This window comes from Triticum aestivum, chromosome 1A, assembly GCF_018294505.1.
Source record: "Triticum aestivum cultivar Chinese Spring chromosome 1A, IWGSC CS RefSeq v2.1, whole genome shotgun sequence".
Taxonomy (NCBI): domain Eukaryota; kingdom Viridiplantae; phylum Streptophyta; class Magnoliopsida; order Poales; family Poaceae; genus Triticum; species Triticum aestivum.
In genome coordinates, this window is record NC_057794.1 from 251168497 (window position 1) to 251187178 (window position 18682).

General features: G+C 47.7%; 1 long non-coding RNA gene across 8 annotated transcripts; it reads right to left on the reverse strand.

Annotated features, from left to right (window-relative positions):
- Positions 1 to 4077: 4077 nt before the first annotated feature.
- LOC123044772 (uncharacterized) lies at positions 4078 to 13046 on the reverse strand. Of its 8 annotated transcripts, none has more exons than XR_006420404.1 (6): positions 12609 to 13046; positions 11637 to 11936; positions 11436 to 11545; positions 9638 to 10580; positions 7764 to 9535; positions 4078 to 7581 (listed from the first exon to the last, which is right to left on the reverse strand). It is a non-coding gene; the product is annotated as an uncharacterized lncRNA (long non-coding RNA). The 8 variants fall into 8 exon arrangements; XR_006420402.1 differs by having other exon boundaries at positions 4078 to 5066; positions 6820 to 7581; positions 9638 to 11545; XR_006420382.1 differs by having other exon boundaries at positions 4078 to 5066; positions 6023 to 7581; positions 9638 to 11545.
- Between the last annotated feature and the right edge of the window lie 5636 nt (positions 13047 to 18682).

An 18682-nucleotide genomic window follows, 5' to 3' on the forward strand; every position in this document is an offset into this window, starting at 1 on the left:
TACATGCATCAGGTTGCCCTTTTATTGAGTTTCATAAGGAAAAACAAAGAAATTTTACAATCCGCTCCAACCTCTTTTTTACATTCCTGTGCACAAAGAACGAGACAAAAAGCCATAAGTAGCATAATATCAACTCCATTTTATTTTTGCATATGGCTTAACCTTAATTTGACCATGTATTTCAGGATTCCTTGTTTTTCCAATTCCTGCGAATCAAACATCCAATTCTGTAGATTCCTGTGTTTGCATATTCCTATGTTTTTGAAATCCTGTGAATCAAAGAGGGTTAAGAGGCCCATCATTTATTCTTCAATTGTTGGTTACTTGTCTGCTTTTTAGTGTTGAAGATGCCCATAAAAATTCAAATTAAACCCATGTTTTTGCTTACTTGTCTGCTTCAGTCATTTGTTCTTCAATTGTTGCACGAGGGCAGCTGTTTTTACATTGTTAATACAAACAGGCTCAAGGCTTGTGAAAGAAACTAGTACTAGAGCTACGTGAACTTTGATTCCCAATTCAAAAATAGCTGCATCATCCTGATGGGTACGTGGCGCCCAGGTGTGGAGCTCTTCTGCAATCAAATCTTTTTCTTCACAAATACGAAAAGTGCATATCTTTCATTGATATAGAAGGTAGAGAATTACAGGGTGCCCAAGCGAGGATCCAAGAAGGAATCATGCGCGGGGAAGGGAATGGAGAAACAGGGGGTTGCAACAAAAAAGGGAGACTACCACGTGTACTACTCAGGAATGATGTTGGCCAAGCCAGTAGCGCCAGCCCCAGACCATAGGTGAGCCTCTTACCGGATGAGGTTGAGCAGTCGATGCATGGACGGCACTATGCCACCAAAGACGCAGTTGTTGCGTTGTTTCCAGAGGAGCCAAGCGGCCAGAAGTAGCAGCGACGAGAGCCCTTTACAAGAGGCTGGGGACGCGGCAGAACAGGTGCTGAGCCACCATGTCTGGAACCGGGTATCTGGGAGTGGCGGCACGGAGGTGGACCGGCACTTGGAGAGCACCTTGTGCCACATCTGATGGGAGAAGGAGCAGCCAGCGAGGAGGTGCTGCATGCTCTCAGGCTCCTGGTCGCTGAGGAGAAAGAGGGACGCGTGAGGAAGGCCACGTCTGGCGATACGGCCGGTAGTTCAGCAGGATCGCCTGCAGGGCGAGCCACATGAAGACATTAATGCGGATGTGGGCCTAGGTCTTTTAGGTGAGGCGCCAATTGGGATCTTCAATGGAGCCTTGGAACAAGGCAGGATAGCAGGAGGCAGCCGAGGAATTGCCGGAGTCCGTCCAGCGCCAAACCAGCCGGTCCGGAGTTAGGGAGAGGGGTGTCTGCCCTAGAAGACGCGAGAGGTTAACATACTGTACCAAGGCCCCAGGGCCGAGAGCGCCCTGAATGTCGCAGACCCAGGTGTGCAGGTGCAGCCCCTCGCAAACAGTCCGCTACTTGCGGCGTCGCCAATGCGTAGACGAGCGGCGCAATCTCAGCGATGCAGCGACCATCCATCCAATGGTCGGTCCAGAATCGGCAGGACATGCCATTGCCAAGCTTCCAAGTAGAAGTGCGCACAACCGTCAGCATCTTGGGATCATGCGGCAGGGGAAGATGGCTCGAGGGGCGAGAGCTGTCGGTGCGCTGCAGCCAGATCCATCTGGCGTGTAGGGCAAGGCCGGAGCGGTGGAGGTCCCAGACACCGAGCACACCAAGCAGGAGAGGGCGGCAACCGCGCGGTTTGCTCACCTTACATTGTCCTCCACGAGCATCCATACGCCCAGCCCAAAGGAAGCCTCGGATCACCCGATTAACTCGCGCCAAAATCGACTTATTGAAGTCAATGGCGATGAGAAAGTGAGTGGGCATGGCGCAGAGCACATGGCGGATGAGAGAAAGCTGGTCTTCAAGGTAGAGCATCAAGGCACGCCACGTGGAAAGCTTATTCTCCAGCTTCACCACTAGGGGGAGCAGCGCCGAGGAAGGGAGCTTGCAGACTGTGAGGGGGAGGCCGAGGTATTGCACTGGAAAGGCTGAGATGGGGCAGGCGAGGTCGCTGCGGATGACGTCGACGTGCTCCTCTGTCAGCGGGTCGAGATAGCCGAGCACTTGGCGATGTTAGTGCGCATCCCAGGGATGATACCGAAGACATGGAGAAGCTCCTACCGGCAAGGCGCCGAGGCCTGATGGCTTCACCTCCAAGTTCCTCCGGAGCTACTGGGACATTGTAAGGACGACATTAGTGACATGTTTGGCAAATTCTACTCCCTCAATTTGCGAGCCTTGCAAAAACTCAGAGGCCTCCTTTGGTTTAGAGGAATCTTGTAGGAATTTCATAGGATATGATTTCTAAAGAAAAAAAAAATTTAGAGCCCTTTGGTTTGTAGGAATGAAATTCTATTCCTATGGAGGAATTCTTCCTATCCTCCACATTTCATAGAAAAATAAATACTAGCCTAGACTCAATGAAAAAAAATCCTATGATGTGAATCAAAGGGCATCTTCTTTCCTATTCCTACTCATAGGATTTGAGATACATGTCATCTCATTTTCTATGACTTTCCTATTCCTACGATTTTCCTACCCAATGAACCAAAGGAGGCCTCAACGAGGCGTACATCACCCTCCTCCCCAAGCGTGCCGATGCCGAGTCCCTCTTCGACTTCTGGCCCATTAGCCTCATCCACCTGCTCGCGAAGCTTTTTTTCAAAGCCCTCTTCCTCCGGCTTGCCCCGCACCTTGGTCTCATGGTTTCGGTAAACCAAGGTGCTTTTATCCCCGGCATTCATGACAACTTGTTGGCGCAGCAAACTGCAGGGCTACTTCGCAACCTCAATGTCCCTTGTATGGTCAAGCTTGCCATTGCCAGGGCCTTCGACTCGGTCTCTTAGCCGTTCCTTCTTGAGACACTTCATCACCTGGATTTTGGGCCAAGCCGGCGCGAGTGGATCACTATTCTATTTGCTGTGGCCTCCACCCATGTGCTCGTCAATGGCGTCCCAGGCTACCCTGTCTCGCATGCTTGTGGACTCCGCCAGGGTGACCTCCTATTGCTGATGCTCTTCGCACTTGTCATCGATGTCCTGAATACTCCGATTCGGCATGTGGCAGAGCTAGGGCTGCTCCATCGCCTCACCTCCCGGCACGCCGCGTCCAGCGTCTCCTTCTGCGGTCGTTGTCTTCTACCACCATGACAAGTGCAATCGTATGTAGCAGGTTGCGGTGCAGAGTTGCTCTGTCGTTGAAGACCCTGTTGTTGTGAGCTTGCCAGGGGCGCATGCAGCAAAACATACTGGCGAGGCTTTGGAAGAGTTTTATTTCCTTCACCTGTTCAACCAAGTAGATAATAATTCTTGCAAATGAAGAGCAATGTGATGTATCGATTCTAGCGCCGGGCACTTGTCACAGCCAGCTGTCATTTGTTCAGGATTTTGCTCTCATATTGGCTTTTGTGTTGAGTCTTCCTCGATAGGCAAGCGAAAGGAAGATCCTGTGATGATGCGGTATTGGTTGCAGCTAAGTCCAGGCTGTGGTTTGCCATCATTTTGCCATGATCAGCGAATAAGGCATAGAAGGATGTGTTCGGTCCTTGGTTACCACATATCATACTTCGTTCGTCTGGATCACTGTCATCGATTACGGTGTGGTGTAGGGAGTTGAGCAATTAAGCGGTCTGCTGTTGTGTCGTATGGGACAGCGGCAGTAGCAGTTCAATATTCCAGGTTCCTTGAACTGGTATGATCGGCTGCAAATGAATATACGTACAAGAGGGTAGCAAACGAACTAGGATGCCTATTCGCCACTTTAGCACAAAGCTTTGGCGCAGAATAGGCAGCCAGTCTGTAATTGGTGTTGCATGTGGACGGATAGCATAGTGCAGGCGCACCAAGCTATTTGTAAAATATAGTTTGAAATCAGTTCTTTTCTATGATCCTGGATTCAAACTCCTTTCTTTCTTTCTTTCTTTCTTGAACACACATAAAAATGCGTGTCATTTCTGGTTACTAGTAAGCGTGCATGTGCAACACACGTTATAACCTGAGGCACATATTGAGCAAAAGAAACAAAACCCCTCTTAAATCTGACCACAACTCAAGTCTTGATCAATTGGCATTTTTCAAAAATTCAGTACAAGACACGAGCTTACACAGAAAGTCTAGTCACATATATCTAGCATTGCTACATTTTTAATCTTCTATAAAGAAAACTACCATATGCCATGGGATAACCACCATCTGGACATCCATGCGATGAAAGCTTTGCACCTTTCACCTGGGATGATTCTTAGTTGGTTGTGCCTCTGCCTCCTCTTATTCGCTGTAAGATACAAACAAGACAGTGTCATGTATAATGCTCTTGTATCTACAATGATCAACCAATGAGGTTGTGCAAGCTAACAGCTTTCCAACTTGATTACAACTCAAATCTAAAAATCTGCAGGTTACGAATGATTCTGATGACCTGTGATGGCGGCACATTGAAACTAATTATTTGAATAAAACCGTGCATTTGGAATACAAAGAAATACTATACTGGAACATGCATTTGAAGAAAAATACAATAATTCACCCGGAGAAAGGAATAGTACTAACAAACTGCTGCATGCAATCAGTGGTATTACAAACAAACAAAAAAGGGTGAAAAAACATGCACATTGTTTAGAAGAAGCAGACTGTTGACTGCCTTTCCCATAAAATAAATGTTTTTCTTTCACATAGCTATAAAAATAGGAACTTGCTTCAAGTTCACAAATATATAGCTTGTCCTTTCCTTTGTCCAGAAAAAATTCCCTGAAATATAAATAGTAGAACATCATGCACCATTTGTGAAGAGCACTTACTTGAACATATGTTGATTTCTGAAAATGCTAATGTGCAACCTATATGGGACGTGGGCATTTTGGAGCCAAGGGAAGCAATAACATCACCCAGTGCAGACAGTGACTTTTTGATGAACTTTGCCTCCTTTGATCTCTCTTCATCTACTTCAGTTTTAGCCAAGCGCTCACTTCCAACCACATGTGGGTAATCCTTTGCCCAGTTACCAAATGCTCACTGGTGACAGTGACCCTAACCAAGATGCAAGTAAAACAAAAGTTCAGATAACGTTATCCCATTGCTAAAATATTCTCATTACTATGTCAAGTGTGCTACTCCCTCCGATCCAAATTAATTGACAAAGACTTAGTAGCACTTTAGTCCAAAATTGTACTAAGTCAGCATCAATTAATTTGGATCGGAGGGAGTAAATTAAATCTAGATCACTGACCACACAACTGACAACTTCTCAGCACATACAACCTCTGAATAAAATAATTAGAATACAACACGTGATAAAATTATTTAAAACAATTGGATTGTACAGAGAATGGCGGTTCCAACTTTTCTGAAATGTTACACTTAGCAATTAGGATGATGCAGATGGTGAAGTAATAGAACCAACACATGATATCATTGTGTGTAAATTTCATCAAGTCAGGTAAAATAAACTTGTAGTGCCGACCATTCCACAAGCACATAGATACGACACATCAATACACCCACTTCTGTTGGTGCTTTACTTAAGTAGTAGTATTTTCACAAACCCCATGCCAGGTGTATGCCAAGTGCACTTCACCGAGTTTTACACTCGCCGAACCCTACCCCGAGTACATATCAGCATAAATGTTTTTTCTGTAGTGCATTTGCACGTGCAACGCACGTATAAAACACTTGATAATTCCTCATTCATCATAGTTAAGAGACAATTATTTGAATAAAAAATGTATTGGCATGAATCGATAAATGTTCCTGTCATACAGGAAAACGCTTGCTTGCACCTATTGCGGCATATAGGATCTTTTTTACATGAAGCGACGAATGTTCCTGTCAGTTACACACAAACAGACACCACTGGAATCATCTCGCATGCCAAGTTCAAAGTTTGGCGAGTTTTCTTTCGTCGGGAGCTCAGCAATCACAGTAGTCTACCGAGTATCAACGTATATGAACTCAGGAAACCAAAAGAATCTTGTAAACACACCTACCTATTTGCCCAGTTTCGAGGGAAGGGGACTCCGCGAGACAATATAAACCCATAAAACTCAAGTCATTGATGCGCCACTCATTCTTTATATGCATCAAGATGCTCTTTGACATGTAGATGTTAGTTTATTTTGCACTGAAATATGTCAAAACACTGAAATGCTGAAAGAAAAATACATGATCTGCAATGAAACTTTTCATCCATATTTCATAGAATTCACAACTGCCTAAATAATATGGAATTGCCATTGGCCACAAATTACAAAGTCTGCGCTAAATAAGCAAACCTTATACAATTCTAGTGGGCTACCATAATTTTTTGACTGCGGAATTCTACAAAATAAATGAATTTGGAACTACCTAGTGGTCTACAATCCCAGTAATCAAGCAATCCATGCACACTTTGTATAATAAATGGATTTTGCTTGAATAACAAACTAACTTGTTGTACAGTTCTACAAGCAGACAAGATAACAAACCTATAAGAGAAGATATGGAACCATGGAAGTACAGGGAGATTGAAAACAGAAGCCTAACGTGTTCTTCACAGCAGATAATTTTGATCATTTCTTATAAACCATACTTACTATGTTCAACTGAACTGCAGTATACTATTTAAATTTGGACTAACCATGCTTTCCTAATACATCAACCAGGAAACAATTTCAAAATATACAAATAAGATCATGATGAGTAGTTTATTTGTTAATCATAATGGACATAAATTTCAAATTGACTTCAAGAAATAACATCATTTGTACATCTATGGCTTACGAACACCAGAGCAAATATTTGATACCAGCTTGAACTTCAAACAAAATTGTCCTGACGAACAACTATCCAATGGTACCACCCTGCACATCAAGAAAAAAAACATCACATACTCACTGCATTCCTAGATTTAGAGTGTTTTTGTGGCTCTACTATCTGAAACACCTTCACCGACAGAAAGTAGTTGTGCCAGTTGTTTAAGGAGAATAATAATCCACATACCATAGCCAGGATATATTTTTTCTTTCACATTTGCATACAAAGGAAAAAGCTCTGTAGAAAGATATTACCAGCGCTTGGAAAGGAATCGATTGCAGTAGCAGTTGCATAAGAAATGATGCACTGAGTTCTCTCGAAGCTTTCCTGCTTATTCACTTACAAAATTCAAATAAAGACCATCAAAAACAATTCGAACAGTCTGGTCAGTTGTAGAGGATTTTCCATATGTGATACTCTCCTGAATGTTGAATCTCAGCAATGTTGTAGAGGAGTAGGCCAGTCTAATTAATTGCATTTACACGTTTGTAAGTCTCGATCCTAGAAACTTGCAAACCTACGGTTCAACAAAGGCTGCAATTTACTTTTTACTGAAAGATATGTTATCTATTGATCTCTCTCTATCTTATGGCTGAGATGAACATAATTGTGGAAAGAAGCCTCCACTGAATTTTTAGTCTCCACTGTACACCACCAACCAATTTCCGAACTAAGGAGGCGGAGGGGGTGTTGCATTACCAGATTTTGAAGCCTAGGGCGGTGTGGTAGTGTGAAGCTGCTGCCCCGGCAGCCACTGCAAAATAAGGTACAGTTATACAGACAAAGCACATAACTTGGGATCAAAATTGTGAGAGTAGCGTAGGATATAACAGCTGTATACACACAAATAGTCATGGAGTAGCAACTTAGGACATGCAGAGATAAGATGTTCAACTGAACATGGAGAAAGAAGGTTCCAGGAGTGGTGGAACTCACCTGCGACGCCGTTCTTGCCGCCTTCGCCGTCACGTCGCCTCCTGGTTGTCCACTCGTGGGCTTCCTGGGCGACCCTCGGTCGTGGCACCGGGCCTCGATGGAGTGCGGCAGGCTACTGGCAGCGGAGCGGGTGACGCAGGGCGTGATGGCGCTGCGCAGGGACCCGACGACGCCCGACTTCGCTGCTCCCGCCGATCTTCTGGTTCCCGGCGCTCGAGCGACTCAACCTCTCGCTGGCCTCGCTGTGGGGCCAACCGCTGCTCTCCTCGGCCTCGCGAATTGCAGGGGCGCCCGCCCCCTCCTCCTCCTCCAACCACCTCCCGCTCCACCGGAAGAGATCGCCGAGCGGAACACCTTCATTGCCGCGCGCCTGGCCGCCTACTCCCCGCCATGTCCGACCTCCCCCTCTACTGCTGCGACCCCTCGACGCTCACCAGCCCCGCGCCAGGCCAACCTCCGCAGCGTCTATCTCGGGGTGGATTAGGAAGTGCATCGAAGAGGAAGGGAAGGGAGGGCCGGCGGCGCAACGTTGCTGCGGATCCGTATTTCTCGATCTAGGGAGAGATAAAAGGGGAATCGTGCCCAAAAATCACGGGGCTGTGGGCGGGGCCGCCGGGATCGGGAACGCGGAGCGCTAGAAGAATCGCAGACCACGCGTCTGCTCGGCAGAACATTTCATCTCAGACGTTCATCTAGGCGACAGACCGTTCGTGTAATATAGGCAGTAGGATGTGCTTAGGTTGATCTGATCTGACGGTACAGGTTATTCTATGTACAATTTGTTGTGTGGCTTTGAGAGAAGTCATGTTTGCTCTTTTAATAATAGTATAGAAGTATAGAAGACAACCTGAGCTCGACAGGAACACTCCAATCATTTGGAGGGCACAGGTGCCCAGAAAACTTAAAGTCTCTGCCTGGCTACTTTTCAGAAACAGGCTCAACACCCACGCCAACCTCGCGCACAAGCACATCATCACCAACAATGTGTGCCCTCGGTGCCATGAGCAATGTGAAGACACATCGCATCTCTTTCATTTCATGCCCTCTAGCTGATAGAGTTTGGCAACGCTTGGGTATTTCACCTATATCCGAGGACGTCGATGAGCTATGGGGCACAACACTGCCACACGACATGCAGGCCAATATGTGGCCTTTGGTTCTACTAACCTCTCTGTGAAAGATCTGGGCCGCATGGAATCACATGCTATTCAGGTCCATCGACCAAAGATCTGTAATAACCCTTAGGCTTATTATCTACAAGAGCGCAAAGAAGAGACAAGACTGTACGGACGAAATAGCAAAGTAGAGAAGGGCCACACATCTAAACTCTCTAACCCAAGGGGGAAAAGGAAACTAAGAAGAAGAAGCAACCCAAAGCTCTGATCAAGTGAAATATTTGGCTAGCAGGATACAAGGAAATGATTCAGTTCTAGAGCCAAAGATCGTAGTTCTCGAACGAGCACTCGAAAAGATTCTGGAGGATCCTCATGATTAGGTATTCTTTTTCCCCAGATCGTAGCATCAAGTATTTCTTGGCGAGCTATAAGATGGTCAGATTTATAAGTAAGTATCTCTTGTAAAATATGAGCAACACCAAATCCTTCTAAAGCCCAAACTTCCATTTCTCCTACTCGTTGTCCCCCGTATGTCAGTTGCATCAACCATCTAGTCTAGAGAATTTGAGTTATGTGTTCTTCAGGCACTACCTTCAACTGTTCCTAATGTTCTCCTGCTCGTGAAGATGCATGCCCTGGAAATGAGAGATTGTCCGGCTGAAAAAGATAAGAGCAAGATATGAGTCCATGAAAGAGACACGGCTGTGGATCATAGAAGAAGATAGGAAAGGAAGCACAACATCATGTCACCTGCCCTACCTGGCCTTCTTCTCTGCAGCATAGCCGTTGAACTGCTTGAACACCAGCGTTCTTGGCTATCAGCTAAACTCTGAACTGATTTCTCGCTGCAGCTGATGCATCCATCCTTCCCAGATCCCACTAAAGGCAGTCACCACAAGTAAATGCTGGAATGTGGCAGTCTAGCAGCGCAAGCCAGAGAGTGGTTTGTGTCTAGTGGAGCAGCAGCACCTGACGCTGTGAGTGCAACCACCCACCCCCATTGTCTTGTATGCTACAAGTAACTGATGTATTCTTCTGCAGTCTGATCTCGTCACCACATGTCGCAGAAAATAGAAGCCTGATCCAATGCTGTGAGCAGCAGCAGCATTTTAGAAGAAGGAAAAAACCTGATGTATTCTTCTACTACGGTGTCTTGTTCAGTCTGATCTCGTAGCCACGTGTGAAGAGAATGACACGTAAAACTACAGAATCTGCTTTAATATGATGGGCATGGTTGTGCCTGAACCCCTTTGGATTCCTTCGCTGCCGCGTGCGTGAGTGAATAGTGTGAGATTCCCACTGCAGCAGTAGCACGCCAGGTCAAGTCATGCTCATGCCCTACGGCATAGGTCTCTCTTTTTAAGCAATTTACGTTTTCTTCGCGTTTCCATTTTCTTTTTAAAATTGGTACGCACTTATCGAAAAAGATTTTCGCCCCGCTTTATAGATAAAGCAAACCACCAGAGCCACAAAGTACAACAAGGTACACACACAGAGTACCACAACACAAAGTACAAACGGTTCTGCTGAGAGGACAACTCAACAAGTCCTGGAAATAAACAAAGGAGGCGGGTCAACCGCAGCATCCGAAGCAGCAACAAAGGATCTAATCCGGCTCTGGAGGTGGCGGAGGGAGCGGCGGCGCCAAGCGGAGAGCCATCGAGCGAAGGTCGGCAATGATGGAGGTGATGGCGTCGCGATCCTGGTACACACTTACTCTCTGTCGAAACAGGCTTTCATCTTTTTTATAAAAAAGTAAAACAACCATACAACAAATTCATGTGCAGCAACACAAACACATCAACAACAAAGTCTAGTCCCAAACTAGCAATATGTCCGTGCGTTGCAACGGATCTGAAGTAGTACTACATATTCACAAATTTCAAAGAAAAAAGTCTAGTTTTGATATACATATATGACTAATAATATCTTATGTTTCACTCAAATTATATTCCTTGGACTGTTTTGATGAAACAAAGGAGGAATGTGGTTTGGTTTCAAGATACTAAGGGGTTTTCTGTAAATTGAAGCAGATAAGTGGAATATTGTTGTAAAAAGGCCATAACTTACATCACAATCGTTAGATGCAGATCTAATGGTCAAAAATGACGGATGACAGACACACCATCATCACCAACCGAGTCTTTTATAGGAGTATATATTGTGCTACCTTGAGTGCGGCTGTGTGTGCGCGTCAGCGTGAACTCTTGTTAGACCTTGTGGCTTGGTGTTTTGCTTTATATACTAGATCATTGTTGGTGCGCGTTGCTGCGCTCATCTATTTTGAAGTTTTTTTTGATAGAGAGATATATTTTTTTTGTAAATGGGGGAAAGAGAAAAATATTAAAAAATACACCTGAGAAACACTGGTGGTAGTAAAGATCAAATACCATAGTTGACGGAAATGCTGGCCATTTCAGTAAGTATTCCTTTTACTCGATTGTTGCAAGCATATTCCAGAGTGCAGACCACAAATAGATGTTATGGAACCAGAAATAAATCACATTGTTGTAATGTATGAAGTTTTTTTTAATAATATTCATCGATATAACCTAACCTGCAAGGTTATATAGGGCTGGAGCAATGGATAATAATGAGTAAGCGAATCCTTGCTGTTGTGTTAGCCGATGTAGCAAAGGTCCTTACCACATTCAAGTCCTCTCAATTCTGCACAAGACAGAGAAAGCATGCTTAGTCATCTCCATTTTGAAAATTTAGCCTACTGATCTATCTAAAATGTAGAAACAGAAGTCAATACCTGCACGTCGACCGTCGCAAGATCATGCGAGAGGAGATCCGTTGGGGACAAAGAAGATCAGGCAGCGTACCAGTAGCTCAGTTTCCTGTATTTCTCTCCAGGAACATAATTTAAGACCGGAATGATATTCAAATATCCGAGGGGATCCAGTGCGGGAGGGAGACAACGTGCTCGAGGAGATTCAGCTGCGGCAAGGCACCCGAAGGAATCCAGCGCTTTATGGTATCCAGTCGATCAAGCCGAGATGCGTGATGCAGGTGAATCTGGGGGAGGTCAATCCAGCCGACCATGGTAATCCGCCTGCAGAGGTAGAGGGTCACCTTGAGCATCGGACAATTGCCGGAAATCAAGGACGTATATAACCATCACAACAGGACTTTAATGGCGACTGGTGTGCGCCACTCGCCAGCGACGGATAATTGCAGGATAATTGTACACCAGGTATCTTGGATAGGATATAACTCATCCACTCAAACTTCCTTCATATCTCCTAATAATCTACATAATTGAGAAAGTTACCAGCTCTTTTGGAACATTTATCCTCTTTCTTAAACTACACTATTGTGTGCCGGAAAGGACACAGTAAATGGATATTTATATTGGAATCTCACACTACATTTGCAAGACACAAAGAATTGTTTGTACGGCCAACTACATATACATAGTAAAAAAAGGAGCCACTGAAATGTTCTTGGAATCTAATGGAATCATCAATCCGTACATCTCTATCACTAATTTGTATTCTTGAAATCATTGAGTTTAGATGTATTCTTCAGCTTCTAACTGATAGAAACAAACATTGTTCTTTCACATCGTACAACTCCACCAAATGTACTAATCTAATTATTTGTCTCAAGCAACTGGGAGCAATGAATACCAGAATTGTCATATTATATAGAACTGCAAGTGATATCCGACAATCATTTTTGATGAACAAAATGATAGGAGAGCGGCTGAATCTATGCGAATAACCTGCAGTGGCGGAGTGGCATCAAGCTGACGCAAGCACATGTCTTCGGTGTTCCAAGCCTCGGCCTCCTCCAAATCTCCCTTGAGACTAGTGGCGCACTGAATCTAAGCATCAGACAGTGTCTCATATACAGAAGCGATTGAACTAAACCTGGCGGTGACGTGCACGAGTGGCTGCAGCTAGGAGCAACGGTGACGGGGAAGATGAGACGCCGCACATCTGCTACCGGCGGGATCCTATTGAACATCGCATCCTCGCACGCGTCGCCTCGGGTTGATCCCCTCCTGCGCCGGATCACTGGCAAGCATCGCCTCGGATTGATCCCCACCGGCGTCGGAATCCCTCGCGAGGCTCGACTTAGACTGGATGGAAGAAGAACGCCCGAAGTTGAGGGAGGCGAGGAGATGCCGTCGTGGGCGGCGGCGGGGAGAGGAGGGGGTGTCGTGAGGAGCGAAGGGACGTGCTGGTTCGCTGTTTTATTGTCTTCGCTGAAGCGGGCTTCGCTGCCTTGGGCCGAGTAGAAAACTGGCCCGATTAACCCCTGGGCTCCAAAATAGCTACGAGAGTAGCTGCCCTTGCGACATTAGGCCCAGTTCACGGCTAACATAGCGCTAATCCAACGGCTGACCTTGCTAATGCCCTGAGATGGCAGGAAAACTGCTTAGTTATAATGTCTTTAAATAAAGGGGTGCAAAAGCCTTTTTTGGTAAGTGGGATATTGTTGCAAAAAGGTCGCAACTTACATCATAGTCGTTAGACGCAGATCCAATGGTCAGAAATGATGGACGACAGACACACTATCATCACCGACTGAGTCTTTTATAGGAGTAGCGACAAGTTGGGGTAGACTAGAGGTGAAACTCATAAGATCTCGCAACCAACTCATGATTCTGGCACATGGATAGCAAGTTTTCATACACCCCTGCCCATGACTAGTTCTCTGGTGATACTTCAGTCCTTCAGATCCTTCTTTACGGACTCCTCTCATGTCAAGTTCGATCTACCCTGATCTCTCTTGACATTAGCAGCACACTTTAGCCGTTTCTCTATGCACCGACACTTCTGGAGGCCTACATTGAATATGCCCAAATCATCTCAGACGATGTTGGACAAGCTTCTCTTTAATTGGTGCTACCCAACTCTATTTCTTATACCATCATTCCGGACTTGGTCCTTCCTTGTGTGACTAGACATTCATCTCAACATGCGCATCTCCGTCACACCTAACTGTTGAACATGTCTCCTTTTAGTCAGCTAACACTCAGCGCCATACAACATTGTGAGTCGAACCGCCGTCCTATAGAACTTGCCTTCTAGCTTTTGTTGCACTCTCTTGTCACATAGAACGCCAGAAGCTTGGTCCACTTCATCCATCCGGCTTCGATTCAATGGTTCACATCTTCATCGATATCCCCATCCTTCTACAACATTGACCCCAAATATCAAAATGTGTCCTTGTGAGGCACCATCTGCCCATCAAGGCTAACCTCCTCCTCCTCGTGCCTAGTAGTACTAAAACCGCACCTCATGTACTCGGTTTTAGTTCTACTAAGTCTAGAACCTTTCGATTTCAAGGTTTGTCTCCATAGCTCTAACTTCCTATTGACCCCTGTCCGACTATCATCGACTAGCACCGCATCATCGTAAAGAGCATACACCATGGGATATCTCCTTGTATATCCTTTGTGAGATCATTCATCACCAAAGTAAAAAAGCTAAGGGCTCAAAGCTCACCCCTGATGCAGTCCTATTTTAATTGGGAAGTCATTAATGTCATCATCACCTTTTCGAACACTTGTCACAATATTATCGTACAGGCCTGTCGATGGGGCAGGCCAAATTGGCCGACCGCCTAGGGCCCCCAATATTTTGGGGTCTCCAAATCAGTAGGTGATGGGTAGGCTGCTTTATAATCTGAAAAAAGGCCTGGTAGCCCAACCAGGAGCCCAGCGAAACAAGCAGGTTGCCCGATCGCCTAAATCGTCGTCTCCTAGTATCCCACCTGTAGCCGCCTCTCCCCATCGCCCAGACCTGATTCCATCCGCTGATCTGACTGCTTGCCCTCCCGTCGTCGCTCTCGTCCAGTGCTCCTGCGATCTACGGATGAATGGTGCATGGTAATTGGCTGGTTCCCCAACCTAAACTAACCCCACGTGAGTGCTCGAGGCCTATTTGCTGCAGGTTGGATTCGATTTGCTTCAGATAATAAACTTCTGAATTTTGAATTTTGGTATAGAAAACGGAAACATATCTGCTTCTACGGATCCTGTAAATAAAGGTCCACCTCCTTCAGTCCTGCAAACAATATCATACATATGCAGATATGCTCTCTGTTTCAATCATTCCTTTTGTTTTGCTTTTTGGTAGAAAATGTGTTTAGTTACTTGTATCACCTTTACTCTTTTAGCATTAGTTTTTGAAATATTTATAAATATCATACCAAATTACATACATTTGAAGTAATATAATTAACAAAATGAACATATATCTTAGTTATATGAAAATTTCCAAATTTAGGGCCACATTTTGCAGTTCGCCCCGGGCCCCCAAATTTCTTGAGACGACCCTGTTATCATATATGACATTCCACGGTATCTTATTGTAGACCTTCTCCAAGTCAATGAACACCACATGCAGGTCATTCTTTTGCTCCCTGTATCTCTTCATGAATTGTACGAAGAAAATGGATTCCTTGGTCGACTTCCCAAGCATGAGACCAAAATGAAACCAAACTGATTTTTGATCACGGAAGAAACCAACATGAAACCAAACTGATTTTTGGTCACGGGAGAGGGAGGAAGAGAGAGGACGCTAGGAGGGAGGAGAGCCTAGGGTTTGGGCCCTTGAGCGTGCGGCGAATGCCCTCGACCATCGAGGCCCTCGCCTGACGTCGCACCCATGGGCGTCTTCGTGCTTCTGCTCGCACGGCGGGCTCGGGCTATAGCTCGATGAACCGGCTCGACAATTTCCGGCACTTTGATGGGTGCTGATGCTGCCACTTGTCACCCCTCCGCGAATGCCGAACTTAGCTCGGCCATATGCTGGAGCGGCTCACGACGACGGACATGCACGGGGTGCGCATGAGACGAAACTGGACGCGTCATGGAAAACAGGGTAAAACCACATACGAGCCACCAACTCGTCCACGAACGAGTACACAGGCCAAAAACGTGTAGGATGGAGATGTTGTTGCCGTCTAGCCCTAGCTCTCGCCTACCTCTCGTTCTCTCTCGCTCTATGATGCGAAAGGAGGTAGAAGAAGAAGATGGACACAAGACACAAGAAATTTTCCCGCCCAGCGCATGAACGTCCCAATCTTTTCTTTGTATTCACAGGCTACATGCTCGGCAACTCCCATATACAAACACACTCGTGGCCGGGCCTTTTGTAGTCCCACGGCAGCGCAACTCCCACGTTACCTGTGTGCATGTACGCACGAACGCCTGTAGACTTCGCTGCTCGCGAGCGATCCGCTCGGCCATGCGCACGACACGCTCAACATGGCCGCTCGCAACAGACCCGCTAAGAGCATCTCCAGCCGCGCCCCCCAAAAAGGCCTCCCAGGCGATTTTTTCACACCGACGCTAAAAAATCAGCCCAGTCGCGCCCCCAGGAGCCTGATTTTCGCCGGCCTGGGCCGATATTAGCGCCGGCGGACCCAGGCCGAACCCGGCGCGCTTGGGGGCGCTCGGGGACGCCGGGGCGAGTGGTTTTGGCGCCAAAGAGCCGCGGGCCCGCCGCGTTAGCGACACCGTACGTCGTCTTCCCCCAACGCCTCGGTTTCCTGCGGGGAATCAATGGCAAGGCTGCCGCCGGTCAGCCTTACCATTGATTCCTCACGGGCGGCGCGTCATGGGACGGTGTGCCGACGCCTCCCTTCCCTCGCACGCGTACACACGGGCGGGGCGCGGCTATAAAGCCGACGGCCTCCCTCGCCTCTGGCCACACCAGCCCTAGCCCTAGCCGTCGAGCTCTGCCTCTCCCAAGAGCCTCTGCCGAGCCCTCCCTCTCCCGAGCGCCGCCGTCGAGTCCTCCCTCTCCCGATGGCTGAGCATTTCCCCGGAGATGAGGCGGCGGACAACGGCTTCCGCCGCCGCTCGCTCCGGGAACATGAGTCTTGGCTCCTGTTCCAGGCGAACATCCCGGCGCCGCCGGACATGCGCGCCGGGACGACGGGCTGGAAGCTCAGCAACGGGGGAGTGCCCATTCCCCCGTTGCCCGACGCCGTGGCTAAACCCTCGTACTTCGCCGACGAGGTTGAGGTCATGCGCGCCTCCCTCACCGACGCCCAGCTCTCCCTCCCCCAGTACGCCGCCAACAACCACGCGGCTTGGGCGGCGTACTTCCAACGCCGTCAGCAGCAGCGGCTGGCGTCCACCAACGGCGCGGCGGTGGTCGGCGGCATGAAGAACAGCGAGGGGCGCCACCTGTGGTGGGGCGTCCCCGGCCGCACACTCGAGGGCGTGCTGACACACCTCGAGGGCGACAACAACCCGCCGTTGGCGTACCCCCCGGCGAGGGCGGCCGCCACGGCCACGGCTCACCGCCGACGCGACGGGCAATGGTTGCCCAGGAGGTTCGGTGCCTCCTCTTCTTCCTCCTCATCACGCTCTTCTTCGCACTCCTACGGCTCTCCGGCGCTGCTCGGCGTCAAGGCCGAGCCCGCGGCGGAGACGCCGCTCGGCCGGCGCACTCGCAGCGCCAACATCATCATCAACGAGGGCGGCTGGCGCGCCTCCTCGTCGGCTCCTCCTCCGCGCTTCGTCAAGCCCAAGACGGAGCCGGGGCTCGCACCGGTGAAGACGGAGCCGGGCCTCCTCCCCACGGTGAAGACGGAGCACGGCGGCGACGTCGAGCACGACGACGACGCGGCCCTGGAATGGGCGTGCGCGGACTCCCTGAAGATGGCGAGGGAGCGCCAGTGCACGGCTCTGCATCGATTCGCGCAGTGACGAAGGAGGCGTCATCGTCATCGAGGACAGCGACGACGACGACGCGCCGCCGCCACCAGCCCGCGTTGGCGACACCGGTCAGGGGTCCACCAGGGACGGCCGCGTCAAGGAGGAGAAGCCCGACGACAGCGGCGACGATGGTGGTGACGACGGTGACTACTCCACGCTCATCCATTTCCTTTTTTAATTAGATATATTATGTAATAAAAATCCGCGACTATTATGTAATATATGCCGAACTTCACCGAACTTTGCCGAAATTTGCTATATTTTTGCCTTTTTTGAACGCGCCTGGGGCGGCCCGGGGGCGGGCGGCTGGGGACCAACTCGTCCCCAGGTCGATTTTTTGCACCGGCTCACCCCCAGGCGGCGATTTTAGGCGCCCCCCGGGGGCCAACGGCTGGAGATGCTCTAACTACCTCTTGCATGCATGCACTAACAACCACGCCTAGCGGCCACCAAGTTCGGCCTTGAAAGAAATATGCCCTAGAGGCAATAATAAATTTATTATTTATTTCCTTATATCATGATAAATGTTTATTATTCATGCTAGAATTGTATTAACCGGAAACATAATACATGTGTGAATACATAGACAAACAGAGTGTCACTAGTATGCCTCTACTTGACTAGCTCGTTAATCAAAGATGGTTATGTTTCCTAACCATGAACAAGGAGTTGTTATTTGATTAACGGGATCATATCATTAGGTGAATGATCTGATTGACATGACCCATTCCATTAGCTTAGCACCCGATCGTTTAGTATGTTGCTATTGCTTTCTTCATGACTTATACATGTTCCTATGACTATGAGATTATGCAACTCCCGTTCGCCCGAGGAACACTTTGTGTGCTACCAAACGTCACAATGTAAATGGGTGATTATAAAGGTGCTCTATAGGTGTCTCCAAAGGTACATGTTGGGTTGGCGTATTTCGAGATTAGGATTTGTCACTCTGATTGTCGGAGAGGTATCTCTGGGCCCTCTCGGTAATGCACATCACATAAGCCTTGCAAGCATTGCAACTAATGAGTTAGTTGCGAGATGATGTATTACGGAACGAGTAAAGAGACTTGCCGGTAACGAGATTGAACTAGGTATTGAGATACCGATGATCGAAT